The 25,877-nt window shown below is 43.7% G+C and overlaps 1 long non-coding RNA gene across 1 annotated transcript in view; it reads left to right on the top strand.

The window, feature by feature from the left end:
- Positions 1 to 20,522: 20,522 nt before the first annotated feature.
- The window catches only part of LOC107967984 (uncharacterized), a 29,092-nt gene continuing 23,737 nt past the window's right edge, over positions 20,523 to 25,877 (top strand). Inside the window, exon 1 of the long non-coding RNA XR_010150560.1 lies at positions 20,523 to 20,754. This is a non-coding gene — a long non-coding RNA (uncharacterized LOC107967984). The remainder of the gene's footprint in view (positions 20,755 to 25,877) is intronic.

The following is a 25,877-nucleotide window of genomic DNA, read 5'->3' on the forward strand; positions in this document are numbered from 1 at the left end:
AACTTTTCATATTTCTCATATCTCCAGGTTGATGGTCTTGTATTTCTTTATGTAGGACATACTCTTGACTCCACAGAGCTAGGTGAAGCAGGCAGCATATACAAAGTAGCCAATGTTTTAATACTGATCGAAAAGACTTCGTTTGGCAGTCACCGACAGGAACTAGGTATAGTGAAATTGCCAGGTAAACCAGGAGAAAGGAGGTTTCTGGGCAGCGTACTCATGTAATACTAAAAAATTATATTAGATTTAGATGGAAACACAGAGTAGTAAAAACAAATTATATCTTTTATAATTTAGTCATATTACATACAAAAAATATTTCCAGATGTTTGACTAATTAAAGGTACTGTGAATAAAACTTCATTTTACTGCTCTAGGTTGCTTAATTTCCATAAGCAACAGAAATAAATAGTGAAAAATACTTTATCCCTCCATATGGAAAATCTAAATTGTCTTACATCTGTGGAAACCTTCGGCTAGATGTAGGTATTTCTATTGCGCCGAAATCCTTTTCATTAGTGAAATTCATCCCTAACGCATTGAGATACGTTTTATTCTTTTTTAAAAAAAAAAGTTTATATTTTAGCACTGACAACTAATTCAAACTTTAGAAAATCAAGGCTCAAAAGCAGTAAAATATTTAACCTATTTTAGAGAAGTATAATGGTAAACAACAGTTTATCTAAAGAAGCAGAATTGCATTTTTTTAAATCATTGCCTTACAGTTTCTCACGTGAGAATGGAAGTAAAGAACTTCCTTTCTCACGTGAGAATGGAAGTAAAGAACTTCCCCACGTTCAGCGCCATCCAGGGTGGAAGCCAAGAGCCCATCAGTCCACTGAGTCCTTGAAATGTGGGTAGTGAAGAGTTTCAAGTGGAAAACACAAAAGGAGAAAGTAAAATAGGTCATTAATAATATTTATGTTGATTATATGTTCATAGAGTATTATTTGGATATACTGGTTTAACTGAAACATACATAAATATTTGAGATGGAATCTTGCTCTGTCACCTAGGCTGGAGTGCAGTAGTGTGATCTCGGCTCACTGCAACCTCTGCCTCTCAGGTTCAAGCGATTCTCCTGCCTCAGCCTCCTGAGTAGCTGGGATTACAGGCACCCACCACCACGCCCGGCTAATTCTTTTGTATTTTTAGTAGAGACAGGGTTTCACCAGGTGGGTCAGGCTGGTCTCGAACTCCTGACCTCCCACCTCGGCCTCCCAAAGTGCTGGGATTTCAGGCTTGAGCCACCGCATCCGGCTTGAAACATATTATTAGAACTAATTTCTCTTTACTTTTAAAAATGTAGCTATTAGAAAACTTAAAATTACATGTCCGTCTCACCTTCTGTTTGTCCTGCACAATGCTGCTCAAGGCAGGAACTTCTAGGACGATTTCATTAATCCCCCAACAGAATGTTAGAATTACGTTGGTCACAAAAGAACTCGATTTTTGCTGAAATGTACCAGCGCAAGGTTTCCCTTCATCTCATAACAAGAAACAAGAATGATTTATATTAGTTCGAACAGGAAAAAAAAAAATAGAAAAAGAAGGAAAAAAGTAATTAGGGTTTAACCTTTAAATTACTTTTAATATATGATTTTTAAAACATACCCACAAACACCAAGGCTTTCAGCTTTGGGCAGAAAAACTGATTTCGGGGAAAGATTGATCCCTTGTCCACGAACACAACAAGAGTGATAGTTAATAGAGGAAACAGATCAGCTCATAAGAATGCGCCTCCATGGGCACTCCAGAGCAGATGTTTCCTTCTGTGCCATGTTGATAGAAAACTGACAGCGGACATTTAAAATTCATTGCTGGGAGACCCTATATTATAATGAATCTCATTAATAGTAATTAGAATTTTTCTTTTCTCCCAAGCTACCACGGTCGATCCCTTCCCTTTTATAGGTCAAAAGAGCTTAAATGCTCTATAGTCCCTAAGAACTGGCAACATCGTTTTGTTTCTTAAAACTATGTCATATATTTAAGCAACTTTTACTCAGAAAGTGTTGATTTTCTTCTTGCCCGAGTGTCCACATTGGCCAGACATAGGCATATTGCAGGTTTTCTAAAGTCATGACTGGGAATGGAAAAGCATACTTGTCACAAAATCACCAGTGACTTTTCATCACGGTCACAGGCAGGTGATAGGTCAAAGCAGGCACTTCTCTTTGCTTGTCTGAGGAGCTCTCTTGGAATTCATTATGGAACATCATGACCCCTGCCCTGGGAACAACGCTGCGTAAAAATGGTGGGATGTGTATGAATGTAAATGGACAAGACGGACTGTTTTCTTGCACTAGGTTCAGCCTGGAACACTGCAATCTACTCTTTGCTTGCTTTAAAAATGCAGACATTTGCTTCTGAGGCAGGAGAAGCTGAATCTTTTGGCAGGGACCTCGCAAGGTGGAACCCTTCCGTATCCACAGACCAGTAACAGGACGGGCATGCTGGCACCATGGCGGGGCACGGGAGAGCACACGGGAGGGCACGGTACTAGAGAAGGGTTTCTGCTACATTACCCAGACAGCCTGCCCTTCACGCGTGTCCCTGCCATTGTGCTGCTCCGAAACCGCACGGCTCTCGAATGTTAATGCCTACCTAATTATATATTTTGGCTTCCGTTTTGGCAATAGGCTGTACTTAAGCAAAATTTAGTACTGTCTTATGTGTTCCTACAGCTGGATAATTACAAGGCATTTCGGTTTTCAGAGCAGGAAATTAATGATACGAAGATCAGCAGCTAAAGGCAGTTGTTCTCTGCACTTACACGGACCTGCTGCTGGAAACCACGTCAGTCTCTGCAGAAGACAGCCCCGAGGTGGAGGGGACAGGCGTAGTTTTGATTCAACTTCAGCATCAAAAGTTTTTTTTTTTTTTATGCTTTAGGTGGGTCAATGTAGGTGTCAAAGACAGTCTCTACAAAAAAACATTTCCCATAAAAAATTCTTCTGAATCCTCCCTAATAAATTAAGCAAATAAATTGAGTTCTTCAGTAGGGGATTGGCTGGGTAAGATTTTGGCAAGGCTAAAAGCCCGGAAAGTGTAACTCCCAGTATTCAAAATCTCCTGATTGAGGGAACAGATTATAAAACATTAAAGACTGAAACATATAACAGAGGAGTTATTAAAATGTTTCACTTCTGACAATAAATAACTCTAAGCAGAGATGATGTAAAATCCTGTAAATCAGAGAAATTTGGGGCTGCCCTGGGTCCCTGGTTGCTCTCAATAATCTCATGATATGAAAATCCCAGAGTTGGTACACTCAGGACTTTTTGCAACATAGAAAACTGGCTTTTTAGATGTAATTATTATATTATCAATATTCTGTATATCAAAACCTTTAATATATAAGTTGAAACTCTTAGCTAATGCCCAGCACAGAAAAAAAGAAAAGAGAGAGAGAGAGGGAGCTCATATGAGTCACAAATTGTGCTCCACCTTGCAATTCCATTTCCAGGTCAGCAACTGAAATAGATTGCTTGGCCTTGATACTAAATCTTTAGAAAATGAGACCTGTTTGTATTGAAAATGCTTTAAATTTCGCAGGTCAGAATCAGGATCATGAAATACTCCATATGGTCACAGGTGAAAATATTCTGAAAGAAAGCCTGTATTAGGCAAAATAAAGTCCACATATGAATAAAGATCCTTGAACTTAGCAGAGGAAGACAAACACATGATTATAAACACATGTATTCATATTCTTTCTGAATGAAGAAGCGACTTGGCCTTTGTCATTTTGCATTTGGCCTTGACATCTATGGAAGGAGAGACAATGGTTATTACTGCAAATTCTTCCAAAGCAATGAAAGAAGGCCTGGCTCTGCAGAGGGTAATAGATCCTCGCAGGGCTTCCCTGGGTCTTCCGCTTTTGGATGAGGAGAGCAACAGTGCCCAAAGCTGCCCCTTGCCTATCTCAAAATGCTTCCTTCCTTTCTTTTATTAAAAAAACACGTGTTCAGATGTGAGTCTGTGTGTTTGTGTGTGAGTATGTGCGTGTACCCAGCTTTTGATTCAGAGGGATATGAATCCACATCATAACTCCATCCCCACTAGGTCTGTCTAGATCCTCAGAGATCACACTTCATGCTGTGTTAGCCCCTCCAGGAGGGCTTGTTACACTATAATCGTTGGGCCCACCTGCAGAGTTTCTGATTCACTAGGTCTGGGGAGGGTCTGAGAATTCGAATTTCTGGAAATTTCCCAGTTGATGCTAATGCTGCTGGTGTAGGACAATGGAAACTCTGTCTTTCATAAAATGGGAGAACCTATCCCTCCTGGTAGAGTGGTTGTCAGGAATAAGGTATGTAAAGCCTCCAGCACAGTGCCAGATAAAGTAAATAAGTGAATAACCACCAGCTATTTGTATCAGTTTCCTAACGCTACCAAAACAAAGGACCACAAACCGGATGGCTTGAAAAACAGGAATTTACTCCCTCTCAGTTCCTGAAGCCACAAGTCCAAAGTCAAGGTGCTGCAGGCCCAGGCTGTCTCCGCGCTCCTGGTGCTCACCAGAGACCTTGTTGTTTGGGGCTTGTGGTTGCGTTGCTCCACTCTCTGCCTCCGTCACCATTTGGTGATCACCACATGTCCATACTTTCACAGGGCACTTTCCTCTTCTGTAAGGACATTGGTAATATTGGATTAAGCCCTGCCTGATGACCTCATCTTGATTACATCGGCAATGACCTCGTACTTAGAAAGAAGGATGTATTCACAGCTTAGGAGTGAGCAGACATTTTTGGGGGACACGATGAGACCCACAAGGCTGCTATTATTTATGAAGCCAAGGAACATAAAATGTGTGTAGGTGTCTTCTCTACACACCACCTTCTCCTTCACTCCCCTTGAGAGTGTCATGAACGGAGAGCAGCCTCGGCCTGACGTGAGGCATTGGTCTAACCTGCTTTCATTCTGTGCGCTCACTGGGGTCTCTGATGAGTCAGGAAGAAAAGATAATTGGTGCATTGGTATCCACGTGTTTAAAGGGTGCTGCTTTTTCATCTCTATCACAACAAAGAAAATTAAGCCAATTTGAAGGGTGCCAAACCATATTCCATGGAAATGGGATACCTAGGAATTCTGTTTTTTATGACAAACCAGAGAAATAGTTTGAAAAGCAATTTCAGGTCATTTCTGAGACTTAAACGTTGCGATGAAGCTGTTTCAAAGATTGTTTTCAATATGTACAAATTACTTAGTTCTACTCTATATGAGAACATAGGTATCATTTTCCGAAAGCTCTTACGATAGTTTCTTTCCTTTTATAATGAGGTTCAATAGTTTGTGTGCCAGTTCAAGTTTCAGAACAAAGACATAGACAGATAGATCCATAGATAGATACATAGATCAATAGCTGGATAGTTTTGGTCTTTTATATGATGGTATTCAATTACACTGATTCCATTTTAAATGTCTCTTTACTATAGGAATTATCAGTTTTTAACATTCCAACAAGCAAATAAGACATACTACGTAGTATTTTCCCAAATTATTTCATCATGGAACCCCTTCGTATAGTCTCACATAAAGACAAGAAGTCTTTAGGCCTTAAGTTGGAAGACGGCTACAAACTGAACTGGATACAAGGGTGTTGCACCCTATCGCCATCCTTCAGTACTCATACTAAATCTAGAATTCAATATGTTGGCTTTAAAAACAATTCAGAAAAAAAAGTGTTCAAAACATAAAATTATCATTATCATAGTTCTCTCTCTTGGTACTTGGCACTGCCCTATGTCTTTGTTGTTCACTAGTGATCTATTTGAGAAAGTAGAGAAAATAAACAGTTGACAACTTTGCTCTTCATCTGCCACACGAAAAATACTTTCAGGTTTAAGATGAAGATTTCCAATCACACGAGCCTAATATTTTAAGATTCATCTAAGTTCTTTTGAATATTTCAATAGTACTGGTTTAAAATCCAATGTAAGTGCTCGTCCTTCCTTGTGTTAAAAAAAAAAAAAGAAAAGAAAAAAAACAATCTTTCACGGTAACAGCCTCACAGGCATGAAATATTGTAGCCCTTGATTAAATTTCGTAGCCTCTGATTGCATTAGAGCTGTGAAATATGGCTCACTCACTAGCTGCCAATGGATAGGTTGTTAATATATCTATACTGCTACTGTATTTAGGTATATCCAGATCTCTCTGTCTACTCATAGGTAGATAAATGGGGAACAGTGCAATGACCATATAATACAGATATGTCAAAAAAAACTAAAAAAGAGAAATTCAATTACTTCCATAATCCTTCTTACATTTCTACTTTACATAATTCTTCATCATTACAAGAGGCCACCGGTTCTTTAATTCAGTTTTCATTATCGACTGTCTTGCCATTGCCTGCTCATAATACTCCAATGCAGGCTACATACTTGGCTGCAAAATTCTAACACTTTCAAACAGAAGCTTTAGACTCTGCTTTCTACATAATCAACATGACCCAGATCCATCAGAATCTTTCCCTGTATTTGTAGCTCTAACCTGAACTACTGTAAGAAATAACTAAAGCCATGCCCAGCAGGCAAGTTATTACTTAAGGTACAGACTTCATAGTGTTCAGATCCTCATATTCCAGGTGCCAGGCACTTACCCAGTTGAAAAGAACTAGTTTAATGAACATATGAAAAGCAAATTAGAGCTAATGCAGTTATCCCAGCCATTGGGGGTAGCCCTCTGTACTTCCAGATGACATATAGACATACTCACAGAAAAAAAAAAATTTGATGTGCTGTAATGATAGATGGAATTTAAGTTTTGGATTTATCATAAAATATCTGCTATATTGTCACATACTTATTAAGTCTAATTTTCCTGTGGCCTTGTCCCTGATCCCTGTTTCAATTTTTTGCTCACCTGGCCCTGGACTCCTATTTCTGCTCAGACCCATTAAGTCAATATTTCACACAAAGTGGTAAGGATGGGACTCATGCTACAAGGACACGTCAGCATCCATGTTTACCCCAAGCACAGACCCAAGGCCTGTGGCAGCAAGATTAATGCCACTCACAGCCTGAAATGGGAATGCATGCCTAGCACTTCCTTCAAGGGACCAAGAAACTATCCGCTAAGATATCCACTGGTTGGTAGGGAGTTCAAGGCAGAAAGGAGAAATCAAAGGTGTTGCAACGTGAAGGCAGGCCACAGCATCCCTTGCCTTTTTAAACTTTTAATCTATGCATTCCACTTAGTAGCATCAACTGAGAGCAAACAAGCTGAAATCTCTGTTGATTTTGGGAAAAAAGGGAAGGAAAGATCAAATCATGTGTCTTGTAACTTCCATCCAAGTGAAGAATGTCAGCCAGCACTTACATGGTCTTGTTCTTGTCCTCTGCAACAGGTGATTGTCTCCCCTTATGCCACCAAAGTTCCTCACATGGCAGTCTTTCTCCATGACAAACACTCTGCTTTCTGGGGTTTCCTTCTGTTGTCTCTTCTTAGAAAGCTTTCTGGGGTTTCCTTCTGTTGCCTCTTCTTAGAAAGCATTTGTGATGTTTCTAACATCTTACTGATGAAATTATGGCTCGTTGTGGTGCAGTTTTCCACTTTAGGGATATCAACAGAGTTGTCCTCTGGAGCTAATGAGCAATCAGCATAGCCCAGATCTCCATTTTGCATTCTTGCCCCCACACTATCCATAACCCTGATTAGAGGAGCAAACACGTGTGCACTGAGTGTCTGCTGGAGTGAGCATTATGATGGGCCCTTAGGATCTGCCTGCAGGTACCTCATATCCTGGAAAAGTACCTCTTGCAAGAGCAGCCTGGGAAAGGCCAGAGGTCTCCTTAAAACTTCTTAGAAAGTTAAAATCATGATTCCAGTTCTACCTTTCTCACCAGGTAGCTGAAATAATCAACCACAAGAAAGATAATTACATTTAAACCAAGTAATTTATAATCTATAAACTATTCCACTAATAGAATATAACACTTGTTAATATTGATCAGCAAAGCCAAAAAAAAAAAGGGGGAATCATAAGTGAGATTTGACTAGAACTTGGCCTTGAAGGAATTGGTAGGAAAAAAAAGGGAAATAAAAAGAGGGAAACCCTAACCCTTTTGGCCAACTTTCAATTACGGGCCTTTTTCTGTGTTACTTAACAGAGCAGTGCCAGAGAGTAGACCCACAGACACGGAACTACGCAGGCCGTCTGCACCACTAAACGGAAATGGATGTGTGACCTGCAGCTGATCCATCAAACAGAACACTGCCTGAAGACAGAAAGCCGGAGAGTGTCTGCAAAATATTACCCCACCCCCGCCATTCATTACCCCATAAGTCACACACAGGAGAGGACAAGATTCACAGTTTGTATTAAACCATGATCAGTTTGTCATTCCTAGAAATCTCTAGGAAAACAAAAGAACAAAATTGATGAAATAAATAAATGAAATAACCCGAGTCACACAGTATTAGAAAGATACATCTTCATACATGCAGTCACAAAAATTGATTGCCCTTTCAGCGTGCAGCACACCACATAACCGTATATTATCATGTATTTTACTGTCTTGTCTTTGCAGTGCTATCATATGTGGAATGCATAAAACTTGTATCCATGTGTTGATGTTAAGCTGCCTCAAATCCATGCTGAATGTAGATGGGATATCAATCAAAAATAAATGAGATATGTAAGAACTGTTGGCTTTTATGTGGGTGAATGGAGGTGAGTACAGTCAGTGAGTGCCCCTGTGCTAGTTTTAATAAAGAGAAAAGTAGGAACAAGTTAGTTGCAAAATGGACACAAACACCAATCTATTGCTGTTTTACTAAACAAATTGCCTGTGCTTAGAAGAGGAAACATAGGGCAGAATACATATTAATTTAAGGAGGGTTTGCTTTTAACTTTTGTTAAAGGTTTTTAAGTAGGACCGATTATTCTCATTTTTAGATGAGGATCTAGGGCTTGGAGAACTCACAAGAACTGCAGTATATCAGTTCTCGCACTGCCATAACAAAGTCCTGCAAGCTGGGTGGCTTAAAACTACGGAAACCTATTCTCTCACAGTTCCAGAGGCTGGAAGTCTGAAATCAAGGTGTCTACAGGGCATATTCCCACTAAAATCCGTAGGAAAATCCTTCTTCACCTTGTCCACCTTCCGGGAAGCCCAGGCATTCCTTGGCTTGATGCCAATCTCTGCATCCCTCTGACCTGTGCTCTCAGCATCCCTTGGTGCTTTCCCTGTGGCTGTCTGTCACCACATGGCTGTCTTCTTCAAAGGACTCCAGTTATTCTGCATTAGGGACCCATCCTGCTCCAGTATGACCTCATCTTAACTCATGACATCTGCAACAACCCAATTCCAAATATGGTCACTTTCTGAGGCATGGGGTGGGGGGTGGTTAGGACCTCAGCCTATCTCTTTGGGAAAGACACAATTCAACCCATAGCACTTACCTAAAAGAACCAGGAAATTTAATGACATGATTGTCATCTTGCACTTCAGTATTCCCACTCCCCTTACAGGCACAGCAGAAAAAATATTTGAAGAAAAGGAAGGAGGGCAGGAGAGGGTGGATACACTCATGCATTTCTGCATGGGAGCAGCCGCTTCCAAAACACCAGGCATTGTTGCAATTGTGGCACAGACAATAGTGAGTGAGAGGATGCTGGTCCTAATGTCATGGAGGTTCTATTTTGTGGAGGATGGAGAGAAGCAAAGCAAGTGATCAGTCCATCAGACAATAAATAACAATGCAAATTAACAAGAGAAGTATAAGTCCATGTTAAGTACTATGTAGAGAAAAGACTAACCTCATACAATGCGGTCAGTCTGGCAGCTGCTATAGCGTGGGCATCCCAGCATGACTGATTTGGTTGAGGTTTGCAGCTTTCCACACTGGATGGTACACACAGCCTCTCTTTAAGTTTCTCTGGCCCATTTGCTAGTTTTGCATTGTCACAATTTACAAACTGCAGATCCCACATACCTTTAGTTACAAAATTCCACATATCCTGTTGCTCGGAGTTCCACTGTGACCCCCTCTCCACAGCCCACAGGACCCGCCCAAGGCTGTGCTTCACTTGTGCTCCACCCAGTTCCACCAAGCACATTGTATCGCGGGAGGTGTGGACTCCGCGTGGGATGTTGCTGGGTTTTCGTGTTACATGACTGAAAATTAACATCTGAACTCAACATGCCCTAAACCTGCATGTCCTTTACAGAAGGGACATGAAACAGGACCTATAATCCAAGACCCTGCCTCTGTGATTGCTCCACTCTCAGAGACAGAGTCAACCCTTCACTGTCTGGTATGTTCTGTGTGTGTGTGTGTGTCTGTGGGCACAAAACTTTCCAGAAAGCATTGCCCCTTCTAAACACGACCCTCTGGGGTGTCAAGCTAAGGTCAGTTAAAAACAAAGACAATGTTAGCTCGAAGATCCCTAGGAAAGTGTGCCAGGTTCATGGGTGTTCTCCACAGCATGGAAAGTAAGCAGTCTCCTGGGCCAGGACTGACTCAGAGACAGGCCTTGACAGGGCTTTGTAGAAATCAAAATGGCAAGAAATTTTCATCTGTGTTTTCCAATTCAACCTTCTCCTTGGCACATGAGTTCAATTACCCCACATTCCAGGGTTGGGTGGCGCTGGGAGGACCTTACTAGTGGGCTCCTTTGCCTTGAAGTTTGTCCTCTACATGCAAGTCCACTGACATCGGGCCTCCCAATGTCCCCTGCTGAGCCTTAGCCAAAAAGGAAAGCATTCGTTCTCCACTTCTCCCACCCGTAGGCCGGTCAAAGTCTGAAGCATGCTGGCGTGCTTCACCAGAATACTCTAGGCCCATTAAAAAGGAAGAGAAGGTGAAGGCTCAATCACAGCAGTATGCGGATGTGTGCACCGTTAAAACCCAACTGACTTGAAGAAACTTCTAGCATCAAACAGGGAAGGGCTGAAGTAAGGAAGGATTCTACACATCAAGCTTACCACAAGATGACCTAGCCATTGTCCCACTCTCAGCTTCATTTTATGAACCTATTTCTTGATTGTCACCACCCTCACTCACTTGGCGGGAATCTTGTTTCTGTTCTTGTTAAACCATGGGAGCTCCTCGCTGGAGTTCTCCCAAAAGTCCATCGTCTACCAGATGCTCTACTGCCTTTGGCAGCCAACACCATTCTCACCCAGCAAGATGCTTCCTTTTGATCTGGGATCACATTAATTTTCCTCTTATCTCTCACACTGATCCTTCTCAGTTTCTCTCCTAGGCCTTTGTGTTTGACTTCTTAGAAGCCTGTGTCTTCTAAGGACATTTTCTCTTTTCAACTTGCTGGCCTGGGAGTGAAATCCTGGCAACCTATGAGCTGTATGACCTTGGGGAACTCACTTTCCCTCCTTCAGCCTCTACGTATTCAATGACAAAATGGAGACGATTATGGCATCAGCTTCAGTGGATTGTTATGAGGATCAAATAAGGTAATTTCTGCACACTGCTTAGTACATCACACAGCACATGGCCAGCAAGGAGGTAGTGTGCAGCTATCGCTTGCATTCGTGCCTTTGAAAGAGCAGCTCTTCTTTTGGAAAAAAAAATCCGTAAGTTATTGGGGTACAGGTGGTATTTGAACTGCCGTCTCCTCTCTGTTCAGCTTGTAGAACTTCAACTCATCTTTAAACGTCCCCTCAGTCACTGTTCCTCAGAGAAATGGGGTTAGCTTCCTCTTTCTCCCACCATAGAACTGAGTTAACTGCCCTCTCCCCAAGTCTTCAATGGCATTTTGTCCATCTCTCTAGTAACATGATTATTTTATTGTTTTTGAGTTCCATTACTTTATTATATTTGTTGATTTTCTTCCATAAACTGTAATATTCTTTCTTCTGATATAGAGTCTTGCTCTGTTGCCCAGGCTGGAATGCTGTGGTGTGATCTCGGCTCACTACAGCCTTGACCTCCAAGGCTCAAGGGATCCTCCGACCTCAGCCTCCCGAGTATCTGGAACTACAGGTGCACGCCACCAGGACCGACAAATTTTTGTGTTCTTTTTTGTAGAGATGGGGTTTTGCCATATGGCCTAGGCTGGTCTCAAACTTGTGGCCTGAAGTGATCTGCCTGTCTCAGCCTCCCAAAGTGCTATGATTACAGGTGTGAGCTATCATGCTCTGCTGAGTGTAAGATTCTTAAAGACCAGAGACTTTGTCTTGTCCCCAGCTCAGGGTAAATGGAAAATTGATGCATGTTGATGACTGTATTAGCTATCTATAGCTGTGTAACAAATTATCCCAAAACTTAGCAGACTAAGACTTGTATTAGTCTGATAGAGCTACCACAACAAAATACCACTGATTATGCGGCTTAAACAATAGGAATTAATTTTCTGGCAGTTTTTGAGGCTGAAAGTCCAAGATAAGGGGTTAGCAGGTTTGGCTTCTCCTGAGGACTCTCTCCTTGGCTTACAGACAGCTGCCTTCTGGCTGTGTCCTCACATGGGCTCTGTGTACAGATCCGTACCGTAATCCCTTCTTATAAAGACACCAGCTCCACTGCATCAGGGCCCCACCCTTATGACTGCATTTAACCTTAACTACCTCCTTAAACACACTATCTCAAATACAGTCCCATTGAGGGGTAGGTCTTCCACATAGGAATTCAGGGGGGAAATAATTCAGTGTGTAAAGTGGCTCGAACAACACATATTACCCCAGTTCTCATGGATCAGAAATCTGGCCATGACTTAGGTGGTCCTTGGGCTCAGAGCCTTTCCCAGGCTGGGACCGGGTTGTCATCCAGGCTGGTGTCACCTCAGTGCTCCACTGGAGAGGGCCACCTCCGGGCTCACTAATGTAGCTTCATCACGCTTCACTTTCTTGAGGGCATTGAGCTAAGGGTCTTAGTTGGGGACTGGCTGGAGGCTGCCCTCAGCCTTTTGTCATGTGAGCTTTCTAGCTGCATCTGTCAAGGCAAGCATTTTGGAAGAGAATAGTGGAGGGGAGGACTGAGAGAGAGAAACAGAAAGAGAGAAGAGAGGCAGGGGGCAGGCAAGCTAGCAACACAGAAGTCCCAGTCCTCTGTGACATGATCTCAGAAGTGAATCCATCCCACCTGCCGCACATACTCTATTCCTCAGAAGCAAGTCACTAGCTCCAGCCCACACTGGTGGGAAGAGGATTATGTAAGGCCATGAAAGCCAGAGATGGGAATCCCTGGGACTCACTGTGGAATGCCACCCACCACAAACATTGGCCCCTCCTGGCCTGGGGATGAGACTACACACAAAACAAGGAGGCCCTGCTTGCAGTGTTGAAACAGGTGATGATGATGATGTTGGCATGACAGTTCCATTTGTGTCACAGTTAAACATGTACAAGGTACTTTCTTAGAGAATGTTTCTGAGAGATTAGACTTTTGACAGAACACATTGCCCCCATCTCAGGAGCCCTGAGTGAAGCTGGGAATCATGGTTAGGTCTGCACCGGCAGCACTCACACCTGCCACCTGTTTGAAGCGGCAAGCGCGTCATTCCTCCTTTTGGGTGTGTGTGAGCAAGCTCCAGCAGCAGGCTGTAGGGATGCTTAGAAAGGAGCCTCTTAGTGGGTAGGTGGTTCCCTGCAGGCTTAGCTGCAAAGGGCCAGAGGTCGGCTTGCTCCGTTTAAGATTAAAGTGACAGGCACACGCTTGCTCAGAGTGTCCTTTCTAACAGAGGCACACACTGAGCCCAGGGTTGTAGATTCTGTGGCCAAGAACGCTATGTAGTTAGTTTGAGTTATTAAACATTTGTTATGAAATATCTAATATTTACCAGAATTGTTCTTTTCTATATACAACATCTTTTATTGCCAAGAACTATATGCTGGTAAAGCTAGTAGCATCACAATAACTGTCCCTCGTGTAAGTAGGGTTATGAAAGATCAGGATAAACATTTAATTTTAATGCTGTTTGTGAGCTTTCTCTGATTACACAGGAAGCTGTGTCCAGGGGTCTTAGGAGCTCCTGACAATAAACGAGTTCCATAGAACATGTCACCCAGGTAAAGCCTAATTTGGCAGAGCAGAGCTTTCTTCAATACCTGTTGTGGGGTAGCTTTTGTCCCCCAAATGCATGCTGGAATCCTAACCCCCACGACCTCAGAATGTGGCCTTATTTGGAAATAGTCTTTGCAGAGGGGATCAAGTACAGACGAGGCCATGAGGATGGGCTCTAACCCCTCGTGACTAGAGTATCTAGCAGGAGCAATTTGAACCTAAATGCACACAGGGAGAATGGCATGTGGAGACAGAGGTGCAGCTCAGGGTGATGCTTCCCTGAGCCAAGGAGCCCACAGATGGCCTGCAGAACCCCAGAAGCTGGGGAGGGGAGCGGAACGGATGCTTCCTGCAGCCCCTTGCTCTGGGACTTTTGCCCCCTGGAGCTGGGAGGCAATCGCTTCCATGGCTCAGGCCCCTCAGGTGGCACTTTGCCCGCAGCAGCCCAGGGAGCATCAGCACCTCTGCTTTCAGCCACTGGGCGCGACTCTGGAATTGAGGGCTGCAGTTACTTTGGGACAATCTCTTTAGCCCTTTGACTCCTCCCTTTTTTATTAAATCCCTCACAGACCCCATCTGCAGAACCCTGCTGTAGGCCTCCATTTCATTATGTGGTTTCATTCCCAGAATTAAGGAGAGTAAATCTTCAAGGATTTGGCCTTTGAATGGGCCTCTTTTTTTTTTTCCTTCACACTTGTCTAATATTGTTTGCAGGTTCTTACCTAGGCTGCCGTTTAGTGTTAGGATGACCCCACATGAAGGAATTTATACTAACGCCAAGTCCTTCTAAACATGCCCTACGTGAAATAAAGATTAAATGAGAAAAAGAAAACCTCATGCAAATGTTTGCAATGATGTCATAACAGACTGAAACAAAGAAGACTTCTCTTAAAAAAAAAAAGCAAGAAAAAGATAAGAAAAAACAAAGAAATGTATTGATTGATTGATTCACTCACTGTATAAGCATAGTTTTAGCAAAAATTTTTGACCAGATATTGTACTAGGTATTGAAGATAGGAAGAAAATTGGAAAATTCTCAGTTGAGTATTTCTGATTTGTCTTTTGCCTCTTCAATCATTTAATTTTTAAAGGCTTCTGCTCCAGAGCAGCTGCCCTGGGACACCAAGAAGACACTGGGTCTCCTTCAGGGATCCAGGGTTGCTTGGATGCTGGGAGCCGACCTGCATTCGCTGAAGGAAGTGGAGCCCAGACCTCATGACAGATAATTCCAGCAAAACCAGTACCTCGCCTACTGAAAAATTACCTTCGCTCATCATCTACCTTGCTTAAACTCATCGGACATTTCTCAGTTTTCTACTCCCCGGTGTGCTTTAAACTTTGCTATAAAGCATCAACATCTATCATCACTTCTTAAATCAATTTTAGTGCCTATTAAAAGTTGCCATCAAAAAAGACTATAGTTAATAACAATGTGTTGCATATTTGAAAATTGCTACCAAGGCAGATTTTGAGTGTTTTCACCACAAAACCTATGTGAGATGATACATATGTTAATTAGCTTGATTTAGCCATTTCCTCATGGGCACATATTTCCAGACATCACGTTGTATACCATAAATACAGGATATACAATTTGATTTGTCAATTAAAACAAATAAATAGAAAGGCCTCTGTGTGTGTTTGCACGTGTGTGTCTGTCCTCATATACTTGTCCCTTTTGTAAAACTTCTGCAACTGATGTTTTAGGGCAAGAGCAGGCTGATTTTTTAAGATCTTTGTTATAGCAATAAGTTACCAGAATGCTAATTTATAGTAAAGAAGCCCCTGCCAGTGGCATGACAAAGAGCCACGGGCTGGCAGAGAGCAGATAGCACGCTGCAGAGGGATACTGTGTCTCTCCTTTGTTCCAGTTTCTCTGGTGCCCTGATTTTTCACAGCCTTGGCCCAGTGTGTGTTGTTTTTGTCTCCATCCAGGCAGCAAGCGCTGTAAAGAGTAGAAAATGCCAGAATCTGTCGGCGGCAGCAGAGGCAGTGGCAAAAATAGAAAAATCCATTCAAAGCATGTGGGTCACCAGTCTCAGAATTCCCAAATGGGAGCAGGCAGAAAGGAGGGATTCAACAAAGCTCCACACCCTCCCCGCCCTCCACCTCCCGAGTGGGAAGCCGGGCACCTGTGCCCAGTGGGTTCCCTTTGGTTCGGCCACTGTGCCTTGCCACCATCCTGATGGAAGCTCACTCACTCTTTCCCTGCTTGTTCATTCTGCAGACTTCCCAGGGCCCTGGGGATCTAAGCAGGGTAATGAGTGTGCCGCCTTATCAGGCACGAGGGCTCCTATCTCTTCCAGGCACCTGCACCCAAGAGGGAGAGGAGCCCATGACGCGCATCACTTGCTGGCCCAGAAAAGAGCTTCCTGGGGATTCCCAGCCCTTTGAAAATCCAGAGGGAAAAGTTCTCCCTTTTCTGTGCTCTCCCTGCTTGACTCTGCAAGCCCGTGAGTCTCCGGCAGTGTCCTGAGCGTGAATGGCACTCGGTCCTCACCATGCCACCCTCTGCTGAAGTGATGCCTCAGCTTGCAGGCCAAAGGCACAGAAATCTGAGTTTCCTGAGGAGGCCCAGGACTCCCTTCGTCATCTCATGAGGGAGAAAGCTCCTGTAGAGCAGTGGAGAAGCAGCTACGAGTGCAATGCACAGACAGAAACCAACACGCTGCTCCAAGTGGTGTTATTCATGTGCCCCCAAAACTGGGGGAAATCCAGGAAGTCACCGGAGGGAAGGGACAGTGTCTCCCGCTGTACTTAGCTTGTCCTCAGCCAGAAGCGTTTCCCAGTTCCTGGCGCTGCTATTGCAACGTGCACACTTTTCTCCTGTGCTCACCCCACTGTTTTCCAAAAATCACTTCCCAGGACGATGGGAGGCCAAGGGAACACTGCCTCGATTCCACACCCCCTCAGTCTCCCGATCCAGCAGTAGCCCACCCACGTTCCCCTCATTCCTCTCCACCTTCATCTCATAGGAAGGGTGGCGGGGAAGGAAACCCACACAGGTCACACACCTGCAAGGTGCCAGGCACCTGTCACCGGCCACATGTGCCTTTCTCCAATCTTCACCATGACTCAGGGACAGGGTGTTCTGTGACCGCATCACAGCTGTGTCTCACAAAGGCCTTCCAGAGCACTGGCTGTGTTCAAGCCAGTCCTCACTAACTGCAAATATGGTCAGACCAGCTCTGGCACACCCTCTCCTTCCAACCCCAGCAGGCTGATGCACTCTCACGCCACGCATCCCACTCTCCTTTCCTTTGTCATCTTCCTGTCCTGTCCTCTGGGGTCATGCTTGCTGAATCCATGCTGCCAGCCTCCCAGCACCTGCCCCCAGCATTTTCACCCAGAGCTTGTTCACATTCACCCATGAACTAGACGTGAAAAGCAGGACACTTGCTGATACAGGGGACAAGGAGCCACAGAGAGGACCCACCAGAAGTGCCTTTAGTGGGGAAAGGGCTTGCGGGGAAAAGCGCCCTCAGCCCTGCGCTAACTCAGAAGTTAAGCTACCGGAGGCTGCAGCTCCAGGAGAGGCCGACCTGTCTGACTCTCAAGCCCTCTGTGGGTCGGGTTCATGTCACTTCTTCTGTGAAATACTTCTGTAAAACAAATTAACACAGGCGGCCCCTGCAGTGCACAACCCGCTGAAACCCCTGCACTCCTCCCCAGGGAAGCTGTGCCCATCTGCCCTTTGGAAAATTCACCCCTCTGGGCAGGAGGAAATGGAAACAGGGCTGTCCCTCGGCGCTGGATTTGAGCCCTACAGACATCTCAGCCTGGAAGTGTTTGTACAGGGCACATGACTGTGATATATATATCATATATACCATAGTAAGGGTGTAGCACACTTAGTAATTTACACTCATACTTTATTCAGAAAAATATTTCAGAAACCATGTTTGATGGAGCCAATTGTACACAGGGAAATATTAAACTATGCGGCAGTTAAAACAGTTCCAGCTTCTAGCGTAACAGAAGAGCTGTGTCTACATTGATTGACACAGCCTTCCATTTTTAAGCAAACATTTTACAAGCTTGTACTCATTCTCTCCACGTTGTATTAAGTTTTATATTTGACATTGTATTTAAAGCATTTACCATATTATTTCAATAGTATTTTCTACGAATATTTCCATATAATTACAAAGTTTCCACAATCATTAAACAGCTAGCTTGGTATTCCGCTGAATAAATAGATAAATGTGGCTATAATAGTCCCTCTACTACTTTTCTTTTTCCTTTTGTAAACAATTTTGTTCAACATATTTCTTCATCAGGCTTTTTTCTTCATATTTAGATACATTACATTAGGATGCATTTCCAGAAAAGTAATAATAAATCAAAGAATGGTGCTACTAAATTGCCACCTAAAAGATTATACCAACCCAGGCTCCCATGAACGGGAGGGAGGCCTATTCCACAGAACTCTCATCTGTATTAAGTATTATTGTTTTGAAAATTCGGATATTTGAAAAGTGGAAAAAATAGCCCTTCATTGTTTATCTTCATTTATTTGACATTTAAACTTAAATATCTTTTCAAGTATTTGCCAATTTTCACTTGCTGTGTAACCTGTGCCTCTGTCCCCACCAAAAGGCCCGCATGCTTTTAAACAATGGAATGATTTTAAACAATGGAATGATTTTACACCTGCATTGCCTTGTCCAGGTGGCCACCCCACCCCAGGAACCCCAGTCTCCAGTCTGGAGTGACCCCTCTCTGGTGGCAGTTGCCCGGCACGCCTCTCTGTCAGGGCCTCTGTAGCTAAACACTGGGGCCAGGTCCCCCGCGGGGTCACGATTCCTTTCCTCCTGGAATCTTGGCATGAGGCACTGGGGGGAAAACCATGGCTTCAGAAGGAGCGAGAGCCTCTTCCGGTGGAAACAGCCCTCTGAGCCTAGAGTCTCCGGACCTCCAGAGCCCAAGCCACAGGACTGGAACGTAGCTCCCCAGGTCAGTGAAGGGGGTGATGAGGGGCCACTCCTACTTCCGACACTTGGTTCCCAGATCATCATCGGCTGGCCCTCCACAGCACATCACTCTTCTGAAGCTTTGTTCTTCTCTTTTCCTCTGCCATGGCAGTTCCAGCATTTTCAGTTCACTGAGTGAGACCCCTCATCTTCTCTAGGCATCCACAAGCCCTGACAGCCTCAGCACCGTTTCCCGGGGTCCTTGCTAAGGCATTAACTTTGTACAACAGGAGCCTCCCATATCAGTGGATTTCCCTCTCTTACCCAGTGTCTGGCCCCCATATCTTTGAACGCCCTTGGAATCCAACCCCACCTCCAGCCTCCTGGCTCCTGCTGCGAAGATTGGCTAGTCCTGTCTCTCCCTCAGTGTAAAGTCTCTGCCTCCCTTTGCAGATGCTGTCCCTTCGTAATTGAGGCCTGTTATGACCTGGAGGAGTTGGGGGATGGATTCTGCGTGTACGTGGAGGGCATACCTTGCAAGGTCTCAAGCAATGCAAATGTTAGCCCTTAATGGGACACACAGGCCACTCCTGTAGGCTCAGAGGGTTGGAGGCATCTAGGGAGTCAAGATTTCCATGTTCACTGGCCCCGGTATCCTGGCCCTGGTGTTCAGAGACCTGAGCTTGCCATGGCAGATTTGCTGAGGTTATGAATTCGGTCTTCTCTGGGGCCCCACGACCCTGACAGGAAAGTAGAACCTCCACTTCTCAGCTTCTTCTGTCCTCCAGTCAAAGTAGAGAATAATCCTGAGATTTTGCCAAGGAGGGTGTCTTAGCCAGCTCAGGCCACCGTAACACATTGCTGTAAGCTGGGCGGCTTCAACAACAGATGAAGTCCAGGATCAAGGTGGAAGCCAGTTTGTTTCCTGGTGACGGCCATCTTCGTGGTTGGGGGTGGGGGGCAGTCACCTTCCTGCTGTGTTGTTACACTGTTGAAAGAGAGAGAGACAGAGAGACAGAGAGAGAGAGAGAGAGAGAACGCTCTGGTGTTTCCTCCTCTTCTTTATCAGGGCACTGCCCATCACACAGTCTCTACCTTCTTGACCTCATCTAAACCTAGTCGCCTCCCAAAGGCCCCTCCTCCCAATACCATCATATTGAGGGTCAGGGCTTCAACATATAAATTGTGTGTGGGGGGGTGCGGGGTGAGGACACAAACATTCAGTCCCTAATAGAGGTCCCAATTTGCCTGAAATTAAACACTCTCAGCTTTCATTTTCTCTCCCCAATGCAAGGTTTCTCAATTATGGCACTATGGGTATTGGAGCCTGAACATTCTTTGTTTGAGGGGCTGTCCTGTGCACTGTAAGGTGTTTAGCAGCATCCCTGGTCTCTACCCACCAGATGCCAGTAGCAACTCCCCTCTCAATTGTCATAACCAAAATGTCCCCAGACATTGCCATATATCCCCTGAGGAGCACAATGCACCTTTGATGAGAACCATTGCTCTATTGCATCAACAGCCTTCAGAAAGCAACACTGGCAACACCCAGATAATGCCTGTGCCTATGGGTTCCCTTCCACTCCCCTCTCAGCCCAGGTCACCTGGAAGTTTTGACAGTTGCAACACTACGGCATTCCAGAGGCCATCTATTCTCTGAGTAGCATGAGTGATGGTCCTCACAGCTAGACCGCTGGCTGCTTCTGCCGGCTGCCTTGGCGGTAGGTCTTTTAGGTCAAGTTCCACAGGAAGCAGACTGTGAGATGTATATCTACATACAGAAAGGACACTGGGGACTGTAGCTGGAACAGCACCTCTTGGGAGTCAGGAAGCAGGACTACACAGAAGCTGTTGAACTGTAATGCCGGTAAGTCAGAGGCTTCCACTGATTTCACTGGGAGCATGGAGCTGGGATGGTCCTTGATAGTTGTTGGAATTAAGGCAAGGGCTCGGTTTTTATGTGCCTACATCAACCAGTCACCGGATGGGGCTACCGTGAGGAGGGATAAAGTCTTGCCCATGGCAGCTCCCTTCAGCTCAGGCAGGTTCCAGAGAGGGACTCCGCGGTAATGCTGCAACAGCCAGTGCTCTGGGGAGCGGGGAAATGAGCTCCTGTCCTGGAGAGGGGATTTGGGCTGCACACCACGGTGGCCATCTCTTCTACATCTAGTCATATAAGCTATGCTAAAATAAACCCCTGTTCTATTTAAAGGACCCCTTTTTCTGTCTTTCTCACTGAACTCTGTGCTCCTGGAAGGCAGAGGTCAGGTCTTACTTACCACAACCCCCTCAGCTGCCAGCAAAATCCTTGGCCCTGGTTCAATTCAATTTATGTTTGTTTTAAGAGTAAGTGAATGAACCAATTTAACAACATGATTTTCAAGCAAAATACAACACCTTCCATATTTACAAAGGCTAATGATGAAAGACGAAAAACATGTGTTCTCCTCTTGTAAAATCTCTCCTGAGCTTAGAGCCACTTTTAGCATCTATCGTTTGTGGATAGTTTCCCGTTGTGCGTTTCTACTGATTTGCTGCAGGGAATGGGACCACGTGGGAAGGCTTCTTCCGAGGTGCTCTGTGCCTTTCAGTAGCGTCTTGGGACAGATTCCTTCGGCACCATATGCCAGATCCAATTGTGAATTGGACTTAAAGGTACAGCGTGAACACATTATCTAATTAATTAACATTTAAAAGACTCTCTGAAGAAGAAATCACTGGGCAGACGATGTGATACCAGAATGTGTAAATGATTAAACTCCAGATTTGGGGAAATTAAAATATTTTAATGGGCACCCAAATGTATGTCCTGTGCATATCTGTTCAGTAGAGCTTTAGATTTTGGGAATATTACAAGCAGGTGCCCGATTTATAGTTTAAGTTGGAAACCTTGAACTACTCAAACTAAGTCCTTAAGAATGTATTTTTATCACTAATTACATAAGTTGTTGGCCTGTTTTCTCTTACGAAAAGGTCTTCTTATAAGAAAATGAAAACATTATGATAATGAGCCCTCTGTGCTTAGTGACAGTACCAGAAGAAAGGCACTAACAGCCATTATCACAGCACACAGAGGATGATTCTCAGAGTGTTTCCCGCCTATTTTCACCCTTCTGAATTTGTTCTCACTAAAACAAGCCAACAGTGTGGGTAATGAAAAGATATATATTAAGGAACTTAATGTGAGTGACTGAGAAGTTTTCAATTGCATAAGGAAAAAAACTTGTCTCTTTTTTATTCTGGGAGCCAGTTACTCCAGGAGCGAGCTGCCCTCTGTCTGCATTTAGTTGAGTCATGACACTAACTTTTTGGTTTGCAGTGTGAACTCGGGACTGAGCAAATACTCTCCACTCTTTTCCCCTTGGATAACCCCAGCAACCTCATTTCATTGCCAGCATTTATTTATTATTTATTTATTTATTTAGAGACAGGGTCTCATTCTGTGTTACCTTGGCTGGATTGCAAATGTGCTATCAGGGCTCACTGCAGCCTCAACCTCCCAGGCTCAAGTGATCCTCCTGCCTTAGCTTCCCTCCTGAGTAGCTAGGACTACAGACACACACTACCATGCTCAGTTATTTTATTATTATTATTATTATTATTATTTTTAGTAGATACAGGGTCTTACTATGTTGCCCAGGCTAATCTTTTAAACTCCTGAAGTCAATTGATCCTCTCGCCTTGGCCTCCCAAAGTGCTGGGATTATATGTGTGGGCCAGCAAGCCTAACCTAATCTCTAGATTTTAAGATTTTTTTTTTTTTTTTGCTACTTTTTCACTTTCCAAGCATGTAGCAATAAGACCTTTTCCAACCACCTGCTGAAATGCCTGTAGGAAATGAAATCCGAGGCACCAGAAAGGCTCTTACACCCCTGTTGGATTGTTTAAAGATGCCATACGGCCAGTTGGTGAATGTGCCCAGTGAAAAATACTAAAGCCAAGGACAGGTTTCCTGTGAAAGGTGTCTAACTGTGTATTTTCCCACAGAGTGCAGTGGAAAATAAGGCCTTTTATCTTGTTAATGCAAAAGGGGAAAAATATTTTCTCTTAATTTTCCTAAAATTTTCCCCAAAATTTTCCTTTTAGAGTGGTTCACCTTAACTCTCAACTTGACCGTGCCTGGGTGAATTTCCTTATTCCCAGCTCGGAGAGCAGTAATACTTAGCTGTCCATCCTCAGAAAAAGCATAATGGACATTTTGAAATTGCACACGAATGCTACAGGTAGGAAGCTGATAGGCTTCCTTAACAGTACTTAAAACAGATCAACAGTTTCACTCTTCTTTAAAGGCAGAAAAGGGCAGGAGAGTTATTGCTGTCATTAGCTCATTAATAGCCTCTCCACTGAAACCAATAAGTACCAGCAATAGAATCAGATCCAAATAGCCATAATATAATATAATATAATATAATATAATATAATATAATAATCTTTTAGCTGAAGGAAGTTTCCAAATATAAAATCCCAATCACCTGCTAAGCCTTCATCTTACCCCTTTGATCAGGAAAAGAGGAAGGACTCTAGAGGCTCCTCCATGTACTGATGGAAGAAAAGAGTTTTGCTCTCGCCCTGGTGGAAAATGCCCGGTGAGATAACAATACGTCTTTGATACTAGACAGGGATATTGATCTGGGTGCATCTGTCTCAATCAGCAGCTGAAAATGACACCACATGTAGGCGACTTCCTGCGACTGAAGCCCAGAGGCTTTGCAGGGGCCAGGGCTCAGCCGGGCCAGCCCCATTGCCCTCAGCAACTTGGAAGCCAGGTCCCTCTTGCCTCAGCAGACACACCCGGAGTCCTGCTGCCCAGCACTGTAAACAACTTGTTTAGCTCTTTCTCAGGGTCACTTGCTTTATTTCCATTGGCTGTTGGAGCATACATGGAATATTTTTTAATAAATAAAACTCTTACAAAATAAACAATCAGAAAGAAGACAGCCTTGAAGGAAAGCAGTCTTTCTAAAGCCTTGATCCTCAGAGTGAGTGACATTATTTATATCCGTTGTTTTCATTTCCAGTCAACAGTACTGTAATGATGCAGAATACATTATAGCTTAAAGAAAAATAAAATACCATCAGCCCCATCCATACACGTTCCCTGGTAGGGAACACAAATTAAACCATGCGGAAGGCACCCTGAACTTTGAAAACCCATGAAGAATCTTGGGCAGATAAAATCTTACATTAACATTTTCTTTGATTGTACCTGAGCAATGTGTCTTCAGCAACATGATTGTCCTCCAGGAAATTCATGTCTTTGGTAATTATTACTTTTACTCAGTGATTTAAAAATATTTTATATATGCTAAATGAGTATGTTATTTTGGATTGGAAAGTTAAATGCTTAGGGTTGAAAATATAATTATTTTAAGAGACATCAATTTCACTCATGTTTATTTTCTCTATGTTTTAACATGCAGTGCTATGTGTATTTCCCTTTAGACAAACCATAACTGGATTTATTCTGTGGTGATAATAGGAAGATAAGAGTAAGAAGAAAAAGAAGAGCAATGAAAGTAACACTCATCTTTAAAGTCTGAATTATAGAACCACAGAGCTAAAAGGGGCCTCAGAGATCATCTTCTTTGTCAAACATTAACATTTTGTAGACAAGGACATAAGGCACCATTATTGGTTGAATCCTGTCCCCAAAATGATACGTTCAAGTCCTAACTCCCTGTATATGTGATGTTCCTATATAGGAAGTAGAGTCTTCGAATTTGTTATTGAGGTAAGATGAGGTCATAGGGTCGGCCCTAATCCAACGACTGTTGTCTTTAAAAGTGGAGGCAAGCTGGGCGCGGTGGCTCAGGCCTGCAATCCCAGCACTTTGGGAGGCTGTGGTGGGCAGATCACGAGGTCAGGAGATCGAGACCATCCTGACCTCTATCTCTACTAAACCCCCGTCTCTACTAAAAATACGAAAAATCAGCTGGGCATGGTGGCAGGCACCTGTAGTCCCAGCTACTCGGGAGGCTGAGGCCGGAGAATGGTGTGAACCCAGCAGGCGGAGCTTGCGGTGAGCCGAGATCGTGCCACTGCACTCCAGCCTGGGCATCAGAGCGAGACTCCATCTCAAAAAAAAAAAAAAAAAAAAAAAAAAAGGTGGAGGCAAAAAGGTACTCAGCTCCAAAGGTGCTGACACACAGGAAGAGTGCCAGGTAATGTCAGAGACAGAGATTAGAGTGGCACATCTACAAGCCCAGGAATACCAACGCATGGTGGCCACGCCAGAGGCTAAGAACAAAATCTCTCTCAGAGCCTTCAGAGAGAGCACCGCTCTGCTCTCACCTGAATTTCAGACCTCTGCCTTCGGAACTGTGAAAGAATAAATTTTCATTGTTTTAAGCAACTCAGTTGCAGTAATTTGTTCTAACATCCAAAGGGAACTAAGACAGGCACCTAGGAATCAAGTGATGGCAGAACAGAGGCTGGAATCCAGTGGGGGACTCCTTTTCAGTCCACCCTATTGTGTCTCTAAGCTGGAAGCTCAAACGAGTCTCTAGAATTGCAAGTTGTTGCAGTAGGATTCCCAGAGAAAATTATTTCTACTTTAGTTTGAGTTACCATAAAAGCAGAATTTGAGAAGTGTCTGTTCATATCCTTCGCCCACTTTTTGATGGGATTGTTTGTTTTTTTCCTGTAGATTCTGGATATTAGCCCGTTGTCAGATGGATAGATTGCAAAAATTTTCTCCTATTCTGTAGGTTGCCTGTTCACTCTGATGATAGTTTCTTTTGCTGTGCAGAAGCTCTTTAGTTTAATTAGATCCCATTTGTCAATTTTGGCTTTTGTTGCAATTGCTTTTGGTGTTTTAGTCATGAAGTCCTTGCCCATGCCTATGTCCTGAATGATATTGCCTAGGTTTTCTTCTAGGGTTTTTATGGTTTGGGGTTTTACATTTACATTAAGTCTTTAATCCATCTTAGCCAGAAAAAAATCATGTCCTTTGCAGGGACATGGATGAAGCTGGAAGCCATCATTCCCAGC

Source organism: Pan troglodytes, chromosome 14, assembly GCF_028858775.2.
Source record: "Pan troglodytes isolate AG18354 chromosome 14, NHGRI_mPanTro3-v2.0_pri, whole genome shotgun sequence".
Taxonomy (NCBI): domain Eukaryota; kingdom Metazoa; phylum Chordata; class Mammalia; order Primates; family Hominidae; genus Pan; species Pan troglodytes.